We start from the raw sequence: 13,858 nt of genomic DNA, 5'->3' as shown, positions 1-13,858 counted from the left end.
ATATCCCAAAGAATAAAACCCCAGGACCAGATGGCTTTCCTGGGGAATTCTACCAAACTTTCAGAGAGGATTTAATACCTGTCCTTTTCAAGCTATTCCAAAAAATTAGGGAAGATGGAACACTTCCTAACACATTCTATGAGGCCAACATCACGCTGATACCAAAACCTGACAAGGACACCACGAAAAAAGAGAACTACAGGCCAATATCACCGATGAACATAGATGCAAAAATTCTAAACAAAATTTTGGCAACCAGAATTCAGCAATTCATCAAAAGAATCATACATCAGGATCAGGTGGGATTCATACCAGGGACACAGGGATGGTTCAACATCCACAAATCAATCAACGTGATACACCACATCAACAAACTGAGGAATAAAAACCACATGATCATCTCAATAGATGCAGAGAAGGCATTTGACAAGATCCAACAGCCATTTATGATAAAAAACTCTGAACAAAATGGGCATAGAAGGAAACTACCTCAACATAATAAAGGCCATATACGACAAACCCATAGCCAACATCATACTCAATGGGCAAAAACTGAACGCCATCCCCATGAAAACAGGAACGAGACAAGGATGCCCTCTATCACCACTCTTATTCAACATAGTACTGGAGGTCCTGGCCAGAGCAATCAGGCAAGAAAAAGGAATAAAAGGAATAAAAGGAATCCAAATAGGGAGGGAAGAAGTGAAACTCTCGGTGTTTGCAGACGACATGATCTTATATATAGAAAAACCCAAAGAATCCATTGGAAAACTGTTAGAAGTAATCAACAACTACAGCAAAGTTGCAGGGTATAAAATCAATTTGCATAAATCAGTAGCATTTCTATACTCCAGTAATGAACCAACAGAAAAAGAACTCAAGAATACAATACCATTCACAATCGCAACAAAAAGAATAAAATACCTTGGGGTAAATTTAACTAAGGAAGTGAAGGACCTATATAATGAAAATTACAAGGCCTTTCTGAGAGAATTGGATGACGACAAAAGGAGATGGAAAGACATTCCATGTACATGGATTGGAAGAATAAACATAGTTAAAATGTCCATTCTACCTAAAGCAATCTACAGATTCAACGACATCCCAATCAGAATCCCAATGACATTCTTTACAGAATTAAAACAAAGAATCCTAAAATTCATAGGGGGCAACAAAAGACCCCGAATTGCTAAAGAAATCCTGAGAAAAAAGAACAAAACGGGAGGCATCACAATCCCTGACTTCAAAACATACTACAAAGCTACAGTAATCAAAGCAGCATGGTACTGGTACAAAAACAGGTGCACAGATCAATGGAACAGAATTGAAAGCCCAGAAATAAAGCCACACATCTATGGACAGCTTATCTTTGACAAAGGAGCTGAGGACATACAATGGAGAAAAGAAAGTCTTTTCAACAAATGGTGCTGGGAAAACTGGAAAGCCATATGTAAAAGAATGAAAATTGACCATTCTTTTTCACCATTCACCAAAATAAACTCAAAATGGATTAAAGACCTAAAGGTGAGACCTGAAACCATAAGGCTTCTGGAAGAAAACGTAGGCAGTACACTCTTTGACATCAGTATTAAAAGGATAGTTTCGGACACCATGCCTTCTCAAAGAAGGGAAACAATAGAAAGCATAAACAAATGGGACTTCATCAGATTAAAGAGCTTCTTCAAGGCAAATGAAAACAGGATTGAAACAAAAAAACAACCCACTAACTGGGAAAAAAATATCTGCAAGTCATATATCTGACAAAGGCTTAATATCCCTAATATATAAAGAACTCTCGCAACTCAACCACAAAACATCAAACAACCCAATCAAAAAATGGGCTGGAGACATGAACAGACATTTCTCCAAAGAAGATATACGGATGGCCAATAGGCACATGAAAAGATGCTCATCATCGCTGATCATCAGGGAAATGCAAATCAAAACTACACTAAGATATCACCTTACACCCGTTAGAACGACAAAAATATCTAAAACTAATAGCAACAAATGTTGGAGAGGTTGCAGAGAAAAAGGAACCCTCATACACTGCTGGTGAGAATGCAAACTGGTGCAGCCACTATGGAAAACAGTATGGAGATTCCTCAAAAATCTCAAAATACAACTACCATATGACCCAGCCATCCCACTACTGGGTATTTATCCAAAGAGCCTGAAGTCAGCAATCCCAAAAGTCCTGTGCACCCCAATGTTTATTGCAGCACTGTTTACAATAGTCAAGACGTGGAAGCAACCTAAGTGCCCATCAACAGACGAATGGATAAAGAAGATGTGGTACATATTTACAATGGAATACTACTCAGCTGCAAAACAGAACAAAATCATTCCATTTGCAATAACATGGATGGACCTTGAGAGAATTATGTTAAGTGAAATAAGCCAGCGAGAGAAAGATAATCTGTGTATGATTCCACTCATATGAGGAATTTAAAACTATGGACCAAGAACAGTTTAGTGGATGCCAGGGGAAAGGTGGGGTAGGGGCTGGGCACAAAGGGTGAAGTGGTGCACCTACAACATGACTGACAATCATTAATGTACAATTGAAATTTCACCAGATTGTAACTAATCAATAACTCAATAAAAAAAAAGGGGGGGAAGGCCCCTTAAAAAAATAAAATAAAAAATAAAGATGAAGACAAACACAAAAAATAACCAAAAAAAAACAAAAGAAGAAAAAGACCCAAAAATGTGCTGCCTCCAAGAGACCCATCTCAGCTCTAAAGAAAAACATAGGCTCAGAGTGAAGGGGTGGAAGACGATACTCCAACCAAACGACAACCAAAAGAAAGTGAATGTAGCCATAATTCTATCAGACAAAATAGACTTCAAGCCAAAAAAGACAAGAGACAGAGATGGGCATTATATAATGATAAAGGGGATGATCCATCAAGAAGACATAACATTTATTAATATATATGCACCTAACGTAGAAGCACCAAAGTCTATAAAACAACTATTAACAGATCTAAAGGGAGAAACTGACAGCAACACCATACGAGTAGGGAACTTTAATACCCCACTTACATCAATGGATAGGTCTTCTAGAGAGAAAAATCAACAGAGAAACGTTGACCTTAAATGAAACACTAGACCAGATGAATTGAATAGATACATATATAATATTCAATCCAAAAGCAGCAGGATATACATTTTCTCTCAAGTACACATGAAACATTCTCAAAGATACACTGTTTGTTGGGAAACAAAACAACTCCCAATAAACTTAAGGAGACTGAAAAGATATCAAGCATCTTTTCCAACCACAATGGTATGAAACTAGAAATCAACCACAAGGAGAAAGCTGGAAAAGTCACAAATATGTGGAGCCTAAACAACGTGCTATTCATTAACTATTGGAACAACAACAAAATTAAAGGAGAAATGGAAAAATATCTGGAGACAAATGAAAAGGAAAATACAGTGTACCAAAATCTATTGGATACAGCAAAAGCAGTACTAAGAGGGAAGTTCCTAGCAACACAGGCATACCTTGAGAAACAGGAAAAATCTCAAATAAACAATCTAACAATACATCCAAAAGAATCAGAAAAGAAGAAAAATGAAGTGACCAAAGTCAGGAGAACAAAGGAACTACTAGAAATCAGAGCTGAAATAAATGACATGGAGAGTAAAAAGAAAATAGAAAAGATCAGCGAAACTAAGAGCTAGTTCTTTGAAAATATAAACAAAATTGACAAACCTTTAGGTAGAATAAGACAAAAAGAGAGAAGCCTCAAATAAATAAAATCAGAAAGAGAAGAAATCACAAACAATATAACAGAAATACAAAGGATTACAACAGTATTCTTTATCAATGTTATAAACTACATTAACAAAATGAAGAATAAAAATCACATGATCATCTCAACAGATGCAGAGAAAGCATTTGACAAGATTCACCACATATTTATGATAATAACTCTGAATAAAATAATTATAGAAGGAAAGCACCTCAACATAATAAAGGCCATATATGACAAACCAACAGCTAACATTATACTCAATGGTATAAACTGATAGCTATCCCTCTAAGAGCAGGAACAAGACAAGGATGCCCACGCTCACCCTTCTTAGTCCTAGCCAGAGCAATCAAGTAAGAAAAATAAATAAAACATATTCAAACTGGAAAGGAAGAAATAAAACTCACTACTTGTGGATGATGAGATTTCACATATAGAAAACGCTAAAGAATCCATCAAAAAACTAAAAACAAACTAGCAGAAATAAAAAATCAAGAATATAATCCTATTTACAATCACAACAAAAAGAATTAAGTGGGTAGGAATAAATTTAACCAATGAGGTGAAAGACCTATACACTGAAGACTATAAGACATTGTTGAAAGAAATTATAGAAGACATAAAGAAATAGAAGGATATTCTGTGCTCATGGATTAGAAGAATTAACATAGTGAAAAAGTCCATATTACCTAAAGCCATCTACAGATTCAATGCAATCCCTATCAAAACCCCAATGACATTTTTCACAGAAATAGAAAGAAGAATTCTAAAATTTATTGGAAACAACAAAAGTCCCCAAAGAGCCACAGCACTCCAGAGAAAAAAGAGCAAAGCTGGAGGCATCACATTCCCTAATTTCAAAGTATACTACAAAGCTGTATTAATCAAAACAGCAAGATACTGGCAGAAAAGCAGACACAGATCAATGGATAGCCAAGAAATAAACCCATACATTTAGGAACAGCCAATTTTCAACAAAGGAGCTAAGAACATACAATGGAGAAGGGAAAGTCTCTTCAATAAACACTTTTGGGAAAACGGACAGCCACACACAAAAGAATGAAAGTAGACCATTATCTTACACCATGCACAAAAATTAACTCAAAATGGATTAAAGACTTGAATGTAAGACCTGAAACCATAAAACTCCAAAGAAGAAAACGTAGGCAGTAAGCTCTTTGCTATCATTCTTAGCAGTATCTTTTTGAATATGTCTCCTCAGGAAAGGTAAACAAAAGAAAAAATAAGCTAATGGGACTACATCAAACTAAAAAGCATCTGTATGGCAAAGGAAACATCAATAAAATGAAAAGACAACCTAGCAATTGGAAGAAGATATCTGCAAATCATTTATCCAATAAGCGGTTGCTATCCAAAATATATGAAGAACTCAACAACAAAAGAACAAACTTTGTCAAGAAATGGGCAGAGGATTTCAACAGACATTTTCCCAAAGATATACAGATGGCCAACAGGCACATGAAAAGATGTTCAACATCACTAATTATTAGAGAAATACAAATCAAAACCACAATGAGATATCACCTCATGCCCATCAGAATGGCTATTATTAAAAAGACAAGAAATAAGAAGTGTTGGAGAGGGGCCAGTGCCATGGCCGAGTGGTTAAGTTCGTGTGCACAACTTCAGCAGCCCAGGGTTTTGCCGGTTTGGATCCTGGGCCTGGACATGGCACCTCTCATCAAGCCATGCTGAGGTGGCATCCCACACAGCACAGACAGAAGGACATACAACTAGAATATACAACTATGTACTGGGAGGGTTTTGGGAGAACAAGAAGTAAAAAAAGATAGACAACAGATGTTAGCTCAGGTGCCAGTCTTTACAAAGAAAACAGAAGTGTTGGAGAGGATGTGGAGTAAAGGGAGCCCTCATACACTGCTGGTGGGAATGTAAATTGGTGCAGCCACTGTGGAAAACAGTACAGAGATTCCTCAAAAACTTAAAAATAGAATGTCCAGGCATGACATCAGCATCACGGCGGAGTGAGCTCTTCCCTTAGACTCTCCTCCCTAAGAAACAATGAAAAGGACATTCATAAACCAACAGAGGACAGGCACACAACACAAAAGACATCTGAGAGACCCATGCAGCCATATGTCTGAAGGTGGAGGTGCTGGACCCCCCAGGAGGAAGAAGGAGGAAGTAAGGGGATCTCCTCTCCCTCCCCAGCAATGACCTAGGGCACAGGACCATGCACAGCTCTGAGAAAAGAGGGGCCTGGGGGGAGACTCTGTGGGAATGCCTTCGCTCTCCAAGTTCCCTCACATCCCATAGGAAAGCTCCACAGAGGAGGCTAAGCTATTGTGGGGTTGTCTTCATGAAGCCAGCACGCCAGGAGGACAGACAGCGAGGGCAAAGAGAGAACACCCACGGGATGGCACATGCAAAAGAAGTGCCCCTCCCCCTGCTGGGCTCACAAGCTCAGCCAGTCAGCCAGAGCAAGGGACCCCGTCTAGAGTGCCCGTGCATACATTAGCAAAGCAGCAGCTACAAGCAGGCAATCGCAGATGGGTCCTCTCAGCATAGATTCCAAAGGACAAGCACAGACACCAGGGATCACAGCAGGCTCAGAATACACAGCTCCTGAACCTCCTCCAGTGGTGGCAGGTGGAATCTGAAACCAGATACTATCTATGTGAAGGCACAAACCAACCCCATCAAATAGTATGAAGAAATATATTAATAGTCCAGACCAGAAGGAAAATGAAAAGCACCTAGAAATCAATCCTGAAGGCACACAAATTTACAATGTAAACGACAGAGAATTCAAAATAGCTAACATTAAAAAACTCAACGAGTTACAAGAAAATTCAGATAGTTCAATTAAATCAGGAATAAAATTAATAAACAGAGGGAATACTTCACAAAAGAGATTGACCCTATAAAGAGAAACCAATCAGAAAAGTTGGAGATGAAAAACACAGTGAGATAAAGAAAAATCTGGATACCCTGAATTACAGAGCTGACATTATGGAAGACGGAATTAGCAATCTGGAGGACCGAAATATAGAAAGGCTTCAGATGGAGGAGGAGAGAGAATTAAGACTAAAAAGAAACGAAGAAATTCTCTGAGAAATATCTGATTAAATTAGGAAATGCAACATAAAAACTATGGGTATTATAGAGGGAGAAGGGAGGGAGAAAGGAGCAGAAAGTCTGTTCAAACCTGGGAAAGGAGCTGGAATTACAAGTAAAAGACGCTAACAGAACTTCTGATTACATCAATGTAAAAAGACCTACTCCAAGGCATAGAGTAGTAAAACTGGCAAAAGTCAGTGACAAAGAAGAAATATTTTTAAAGGCAGCAAGGCAGAAGAAAATAACTTACAAAGACCATATCAGACTTTCAGGAGATTTCTCAGCAGAATCTTTACAGGATATGAGAAGGTAGAATGAGATATTCAAAATTCTGAAAGACAAAAACCTTCAGCCGAGAATACTCTATCCAGGGAAAAAGATCCTACCTATATGGTGGAGAAATAAAAACTTTCCCACATAAACAAAAGCTGAGGTAGTTCATCGCCACAAGACACCCCAAACAGGAAATGCTCAAGAAGACCTTCATACCTGAAAAAGAAAAAGAAGAGTTCACAAAGCCTTGAGCAAGGAGATAAATAGGCAGCCAAAGTCAGAAAATTGCAGCTCTCTACCAGAACAGGTTAGCAAAAACTTAATTATGACATTAAAGATAAAGGGAAGGAAAACATCAAAAATAACTATAATCTTGTGATTTTAACCACAAAATCACAACACAAAACAGAATATGTTATGACCAACAAATCAGAGGAAGAGGAAAGGGATGGAACTGGCTTAGACCAAGGAAATAAGAGGCTATCAGAAAATGGTATATCTTATCTACGAGATTTTTTATACAAACCTAATGGTAACCACTAAACAAATAATCAGAACAGAGACACAAATGATACAAAAAAAAAGAAAACTGAGGGGCTGTCCCAGTGGCATAATGGTTAAGTTCGCATGCTCTGCTTCAGCCACCCAGGGTTTGCAGCTTCAGGTCCCAGGCACAGACCTATGCATCTCTCATCAAGCCCTGCTGTGCTGGCATCCCACATACAAAAAACAGAGGAAGATTGACACAGACGTTAGCTCAGCAACAATCTTCCTCAAGCTAAAAGAGAGGAAGATTGCTTACAGATGTTAGCTCAGGGCCAGTCTTCCTCACACACAAAAAAGAGAAAACTGAGAAAACCATCATAGTGAACTACCAAACTGAACTGGCAGTCCAAAATACACAAGATGAGAAACAAGGGAAATACAGAACTGGAAAACAAGTGATAAAATGGCAGCATTAAGCCCTTATATATAAATAATCACTCTAAATGTAAACGGATTGAATTCTCCAATCAAAAGACAGAGTGGTGGGATGGATTGAAAAACAAGACTCATCAATATGCTGCCTCCAGGAAACACTCTTAGCTCTAAAGACAAACACAGGCTCAGAGTGAAGGGACAGAAGATGATACTCTAAGCCAATGGCAAACAAAAGAAAGCAGTTATTGCAATACTTACGTCAGACACAGTAGACCTCAAGATAAAAACGGCAATGAGAGACAAAGAGGGGCAGTATATAATGATAAAAGGGACACTCCAACAAGAAGACATAACACTTATAAATATACGTGTACCCAACAAAGGAGTACCAAAGTACATAAAGCAACTATTAACAGACCTAAAAAGAGATATTAACAACAACATAATAATACTAGGGGGCCCCAACACTCTACTTACATCGATGGATAGATCATCCAGACAGAAAGTTAACAAGGAAATAGTGGAATTAAATGAAAAACTAGACGAGATGGACTTAATAGATATATATGGAACATTCTATCCAAAAATAGCAGAATACACATTCTTCCCAAGTACACATGGAGCATTCAAAGGACAGACCATATGCTTTGAAACAAGACAGGCCTCAATAAATTTAAGAAGATTGAAATCACATCAAGCACCTTTTCTGACCAAAATGCTATGAGACTAGAAATCAGCTACAGGAAAAAAGCTGGGAAAGTGACAAATATGTGGAGACTACACAACATGCTACTGAACAACCAATGGATCACTGAAGAAATTAAAAGAGAAATCAAAAAATATCTGGAGACAAATGAAAATGAAAATACACCACACCAACTCATATGGGATGCAGAAAAAGTGGTCCTATGAGGGAAATTCCTAGCAATACAGGCCCAGCTTAAAAAACAAGAAAGATCTCACATAAGCAATCTTAAAATACAGTTAGAAAATGAAGAACCAACAAAGCCCAAAGTCAGCCGAAGGAGGGAAATAATAAAAATCAGAGCAGAAATAAATGAAATTGAAACCAAAAAAGAAAAAAGAATAGTAGAAAAGATCAGTGAAACAAAGAACTGGTTCTTTGAGAACATATGCAAAATTGACAAACCCTTAGCCTGACTCTCTAAGAAAAAAAGAGAGAAGGCTCAAATAAATAAAATTAGAAATGAAAGAGGAGAAATTACAACACATACCACAGAAATATAAAGGATTATAAGAGAATACAATGAAAAACTATATAGCAACCAACTGGACAATCTAGAAGAAACAGATAAATTCTAAGACTCATACAACTTCCCAAAACTGAATCAAGAAGAAACAGAGAATCTGAATAGCCCAATCACAAGTAAAGAGATTGAAACAGGTAGCTTAGTGGGAAACTACTTACCCTGACAAAGTTACCCACTCAAAGCTAACAGCCAACATCACAATTAATAGTAAAACACGGTATATTTTTCCTCAAGACTGACTTGATTTCTACTATTTCTACTTCTCCTTTTCCTTTAATGCATGGATCCTGCTAAACCTTATAAATCCACTACAATATAAAATAGGGAATGAATAAAGAGCTCACCTGAGGGATGTGCACTTTCTGTGGCTCCTGGGCGAGTACAGAGGACTGTGGTTCAGCTGAGGGGACAGAAAGAAGACAGGGGTCCTGAGATTTAGCTGTCTTACAGCTCTTAGATTCACCTCCTCAAATCTCAGCACCCCAGTTGGGGATCATCCTCCCCATAGGCACAGGGCCCTCTGGGCCTTGAAAAGGCACAAGAAGGATCATAGACAGGCAGCAACACCTGTCTTTGTGTGATTCTGAAATGACCATGGAGCTGAAATCTGCAGTTTTTTACTGAGTGAACATAAACTTTACTCGATTGATTTAACAATAACGCATGCGTCCTTCTGAATAACAGAAAGAAATAAAAACAACCGATTAGTTGAATTAAAGTACGCCAAACGACAAGACACTATTCCTTCATTAAAGTTAACTTAGCAGAAAAATACTCAGTTTGCATCATTTACCTATTTTTCTCAGTAATATTATTTAACCCCTGGTATACACAATCCACGGAAAGCCTAGTAAAAGAGATGGGAGGATTCAAGACAGGAATTTTTAATTGTTCATTTCAGCTGGGAAGTATTTCTCAAAAGGCCCTTTTGATAGATGCTTTTGGTAACTTACCTGTGAGAGAGTGAACTGTCACAAACTGCGTTTCCCTGGACAAGTCACTGAAATTTTCAGGCCCAATGTCTTTAAATCTTTCAAAAGAGTTAGAAGTAGGTGACCTCGGAAAACTCTTCACAGATCATCATTCTTGGATCCTGTGACATCAGGATAACGTCACTAATGTCACATGTGGTGGTGGACATGTGTGACAGCAGCGCATCTGTAAATAGCGGGGGCCATTTAAGGGGACTGGAGACAGAACTTCCTCCCTCTGCCTGGTTGTCCCTTACCCCCAGACCTTGCCCTCACGGCTCTCCAACAAAGCAGCCTTTCCTGAGCAGCCTGCCCCTGGGCCACCCAAGCTCACCTGTACTTCCCAGGGACGGCCCAAATGCCCCACTGTCACACAGTGTGGTGGCTCCTGAAGGTGGCATCATCATCAAGTCTGGTTCATTCTGGGCAGGGGGATCAAGACCTGCTTCTGATCTTGCAAATCTAGCATCTGCTCCTTTCTGGGCTCTTGTCTCTGCTCTGAAGCTCTGGAGAGAGGTCTAAGGTCAGAGGGGTGCTCTCTTCCAGGTAAGACTCCCTCACAGAGGCCCCCTGCTTCCTGCCTCACAAGGGCTGGTTTGTTTCAAGGCAACTGGGACATGGATCTGAGAAATAAATTCATTTTAGGGGCAAAAAGCCTGACTCTTGGAATTCATTATAACGTTAGACTTCAAGGACAGAAAGCCTGACAATGCAGAGGGGGCCAGGCACCTCTGTCTGACCCAAGGGACCTGAAGAGACACTAGAAATCCCAGGATACATGTGACACACGGTGGGATTCCATCCACATCCTTTCCTTTACATCCCTGGGGACGCAGGGACAGGCCATGTTCCTAAATGCTGTGAAGGCTGTAATGCCAGTCTTGGGCAGGTGTGACATCAGACAAAGCCTGAGACTGAAGCGAAGCACACCTGCCCTCGAATCCAAATTCCCTGGCTGGGAGCTCCTCACTCGAGCACATCGGGCCACCGACCCGAGCCTCGGTTTCTGGTGAAGTGGTTGTCAGGGTACATTAAACTATCCAGAAAAAAAAACAAAGCATCCTCTAACTATAACAGCAGTTGTCACTTACTTAAGGCTTCCTACCTGGCACTTGTCTAAAATAGTGATCTATGTTTCCAAACGCCGCCGTGAAACAATCATTATTAATATTTATAGATGAGAACCCTGACTCTCGCCCCGGTTCCTTCTGTCGCCCCTGCTTACAGGTGACAGAGCTGGCACTGACCGGGCCTGTAGTGCTCCAGAGCTCGGGCTCCACCGCAGACCAACGGTCACCGTCCGCCTGATAAACGCACTCCTCCCTCCCGCACCCACCGCCGCCGACACGGGCTTCTCTCCGGTCGGGCTGCAGGCGGGCTGGTCACACGATCCTCGGGCACCCCGGACCGCCCCGTACATCTGCGCCCCGGGAGCCCGAGGGCCGGGGTCTCCCCCATTGGCCTTACCCGCTCTGACGGCCCGCCCGGGTTTATACACCGCCGCGGGGGGCGACGAGGTCCCAGACACTTTCTGCTCCCATCCCCAAGCACAGGCACACCCTTCCCAGCTAGTTCCTCGCCCTAGGTGCGCACCCTGCATTTTCCGAGCACACCCCAAAGTTCCCCAACGGTTCTCTGGAGTCCTGAGAAGACAAACGAGGCGACTACGGCTGCACCTGCGCAGAAGGAGCGTGGCGTCCCCTTCCCAGAGTCCAGGCGGTGAACCTCACCTATTTAAAACTACATTTCCCATAGGCCTCCGCGTGTACATTTCAAGTCTCTCTTGGCCTTTCCACGAAAGCGGGAGGACGGTGTTCTTAAATCTCTCCTGCCCAGGGTCCTCCGAGCCTGAAGAGGTTAAGGGTTAAGCCTGAATTCTGCTGTCAAATGCAAAGGGTAATCCGCTATTGGCTCCCGATTAAAATAGCATTTTTTTTCATAAGTCATTTGGAGGTAATTGGGGAAATTTGAATACGGATTGGATATGGAAAATATTAAAATATTACTTAGATGGTGTGAAAAAAATTTGGAGTTATGTAGGAAAATTGACTTTGTAAAAAGAAAAAGACATGATGACTGAAGTAGTTAAATTATACAGCTGTAAAATTATAATTTTACAATTTTTCAACCTGGGACCTCCACCCTGTTCCTTTACAGCCGCCGGACCCACCAACCCCTGAGCCCCATCCTGGCGCGCCTGGGGCCCAGTGTGCAGATTCTACTGAGGGTCTGCACAGGTGCTCCATGTCACCACAAAAGATGGCTGCACATGAGAAACACTCTAAGAGTTTTAAAAAACATTTGTCAGTATCCCATTAGAGGAAATACATATTTCATTGCTTTGAAATGCAACATGGGCTGCTCCTGAGTCCACAGGGAGTATACTCATATTGATTAATTTGAGCCTATCCAAACATAATTCATCCTTCCTAATCTAATATGGTAAGGATCCACCCCCTTATGTGCTACCTAGTTTCTGCTTTATTGGGCAAGATCTTGAGTTCCTTTTGTGTTTTTGGTTTTTTAATTTCTGGATTTCTTGCAATTTTACTCTGAACATAGCTGTTTTTTCATTCCCATTATGGGCCTGGAGCCAGTAAGGAAGTTTGGACAGGGCCTGAGGATAGTGTGTATCTCCTTCAGGGGTAACTTATACTAGGCTCACCCCTTAGGATTTGGAGAGAGAGAGAGAAGTGAGAGAGACACTGTCAGAATTCAGTTACTCTTCACTTCTTTTTCTAAGCTCCTCAAAGCAGTGACTTTTAGTATACCTTAAAGGCCTTAAAATTGCAGAATGTGTGGCAGGTACAACAAACTTGAACTGTCTAATAAGCCTCAAAGCTGTGCAGAGGCAAGTGTACACCTGCCAGGCAAAGTGCACAGAGTATAGAATATCTGTTCTGACCAAGTAGTAGTATATGTTTGACCATATCCTTCTCCTCTGATAATAACTTTGGGCTTCCTAGATGCTCGGTAAATCCATGTAAGTGAAGGAATACAATTTATTCACCTTAATCTTGACCTCACACTGAGTCCATTCTAGCAGTAATTGGGGGAGGTGTACTTACCTGGCATTCACCCTCATATGGGTAGTGATCATTTTATAAAATATTGAGGAACTTAATGTCCCTCTTGAAGATATTCTTGTATTCAAGCCTTATCTGAGTGAGTAATTGAGGCAATCTATTGAGAGCCCCAGTATATTGGGTCACTTTTCAAAGTGTTCAGACACCTCCATCTGGGAACTGTTTCTCTCTATGCCTGTCAATATTAGATTAGTTTTATCTTTTTAGGGTTTCATGCAAAAGGAATCATACAGTGTATTTTTGTGTGGCTTTTTTTTCACTCAGGATAATGATTTTGAGATTCATCCTATAGTTGAATACCAGAAATGAAGGAACAGCCTCACACAGGGAGAAACAACTGCTTATGAAATCAAGGGAGACTCATTGTGCCCAATGAGTTCAGCTATATCTGAATCCAAATACATGTAATCATTCCAATGTCCAGGTTCCTAGACTTTCCCAGTAAATGTCCCAAATCTCATCTAATACAC

The 13,858-nt window shown here is 40.3% G+C and overlaps 1 long non-coding RNA gene across 50 annotated transcripts in view; it reads right to left on the bottom strand.

The window, feature by feature from the left end:
- Window positions 1–12,032, bottom strand: part of LOC138918326 (uncharacterized) — a 146,539-nt gene extending 134,507 nt beyond the window's left edge. For 20 of the 50 annotated variants that reach the window (XR_011427576.1, XR_011427577.1, XR_011427575.1 and 17 more), the window contains exons 1-4: window positions 11,896–12,032; window positions 10,637–10,808; window positions 10,285–10,489; window positions 9,676–9,731 (exon numbers count right to left, since the gene is read on the bottom strand). This is a non-coding gene — a long non-coding RNA (uncharacterized lncRNA). Of the gene's footprint in view, window positions 1–9,675; window positions 9,732–10,284; window positions 10,490–10,636; window positions 10,809–11,769 lie in introns of all 50 variants that reach the window. The other 30 variants (XR_011427604.1, XR_011427584.1, XR_011427610.1 and 27 more) reach the window with 10 other exon arrangements.
- Window positions 12,033–13,858: the final 1,826 nt, after the last annotated feature.

The sequence above is a fragment of the Equus caballus genome, chromosome 17, assembly GCF_041296265.1.
Source record: "Equus caballus isolate H_3958 breed thoroughbred chromosome 17, TB-T2T, whole genome shotgun sequence".
Taxonomy (NCBI): domain Eukaryota; kingdom Metazoa; phylum Chordata; class Mammalia; order Perissodactyla; family Equidae; genus Equus; species Equus caballus.
This window is presented reverse-complemented; position numbering and strand designations above follow the sequence as displayed.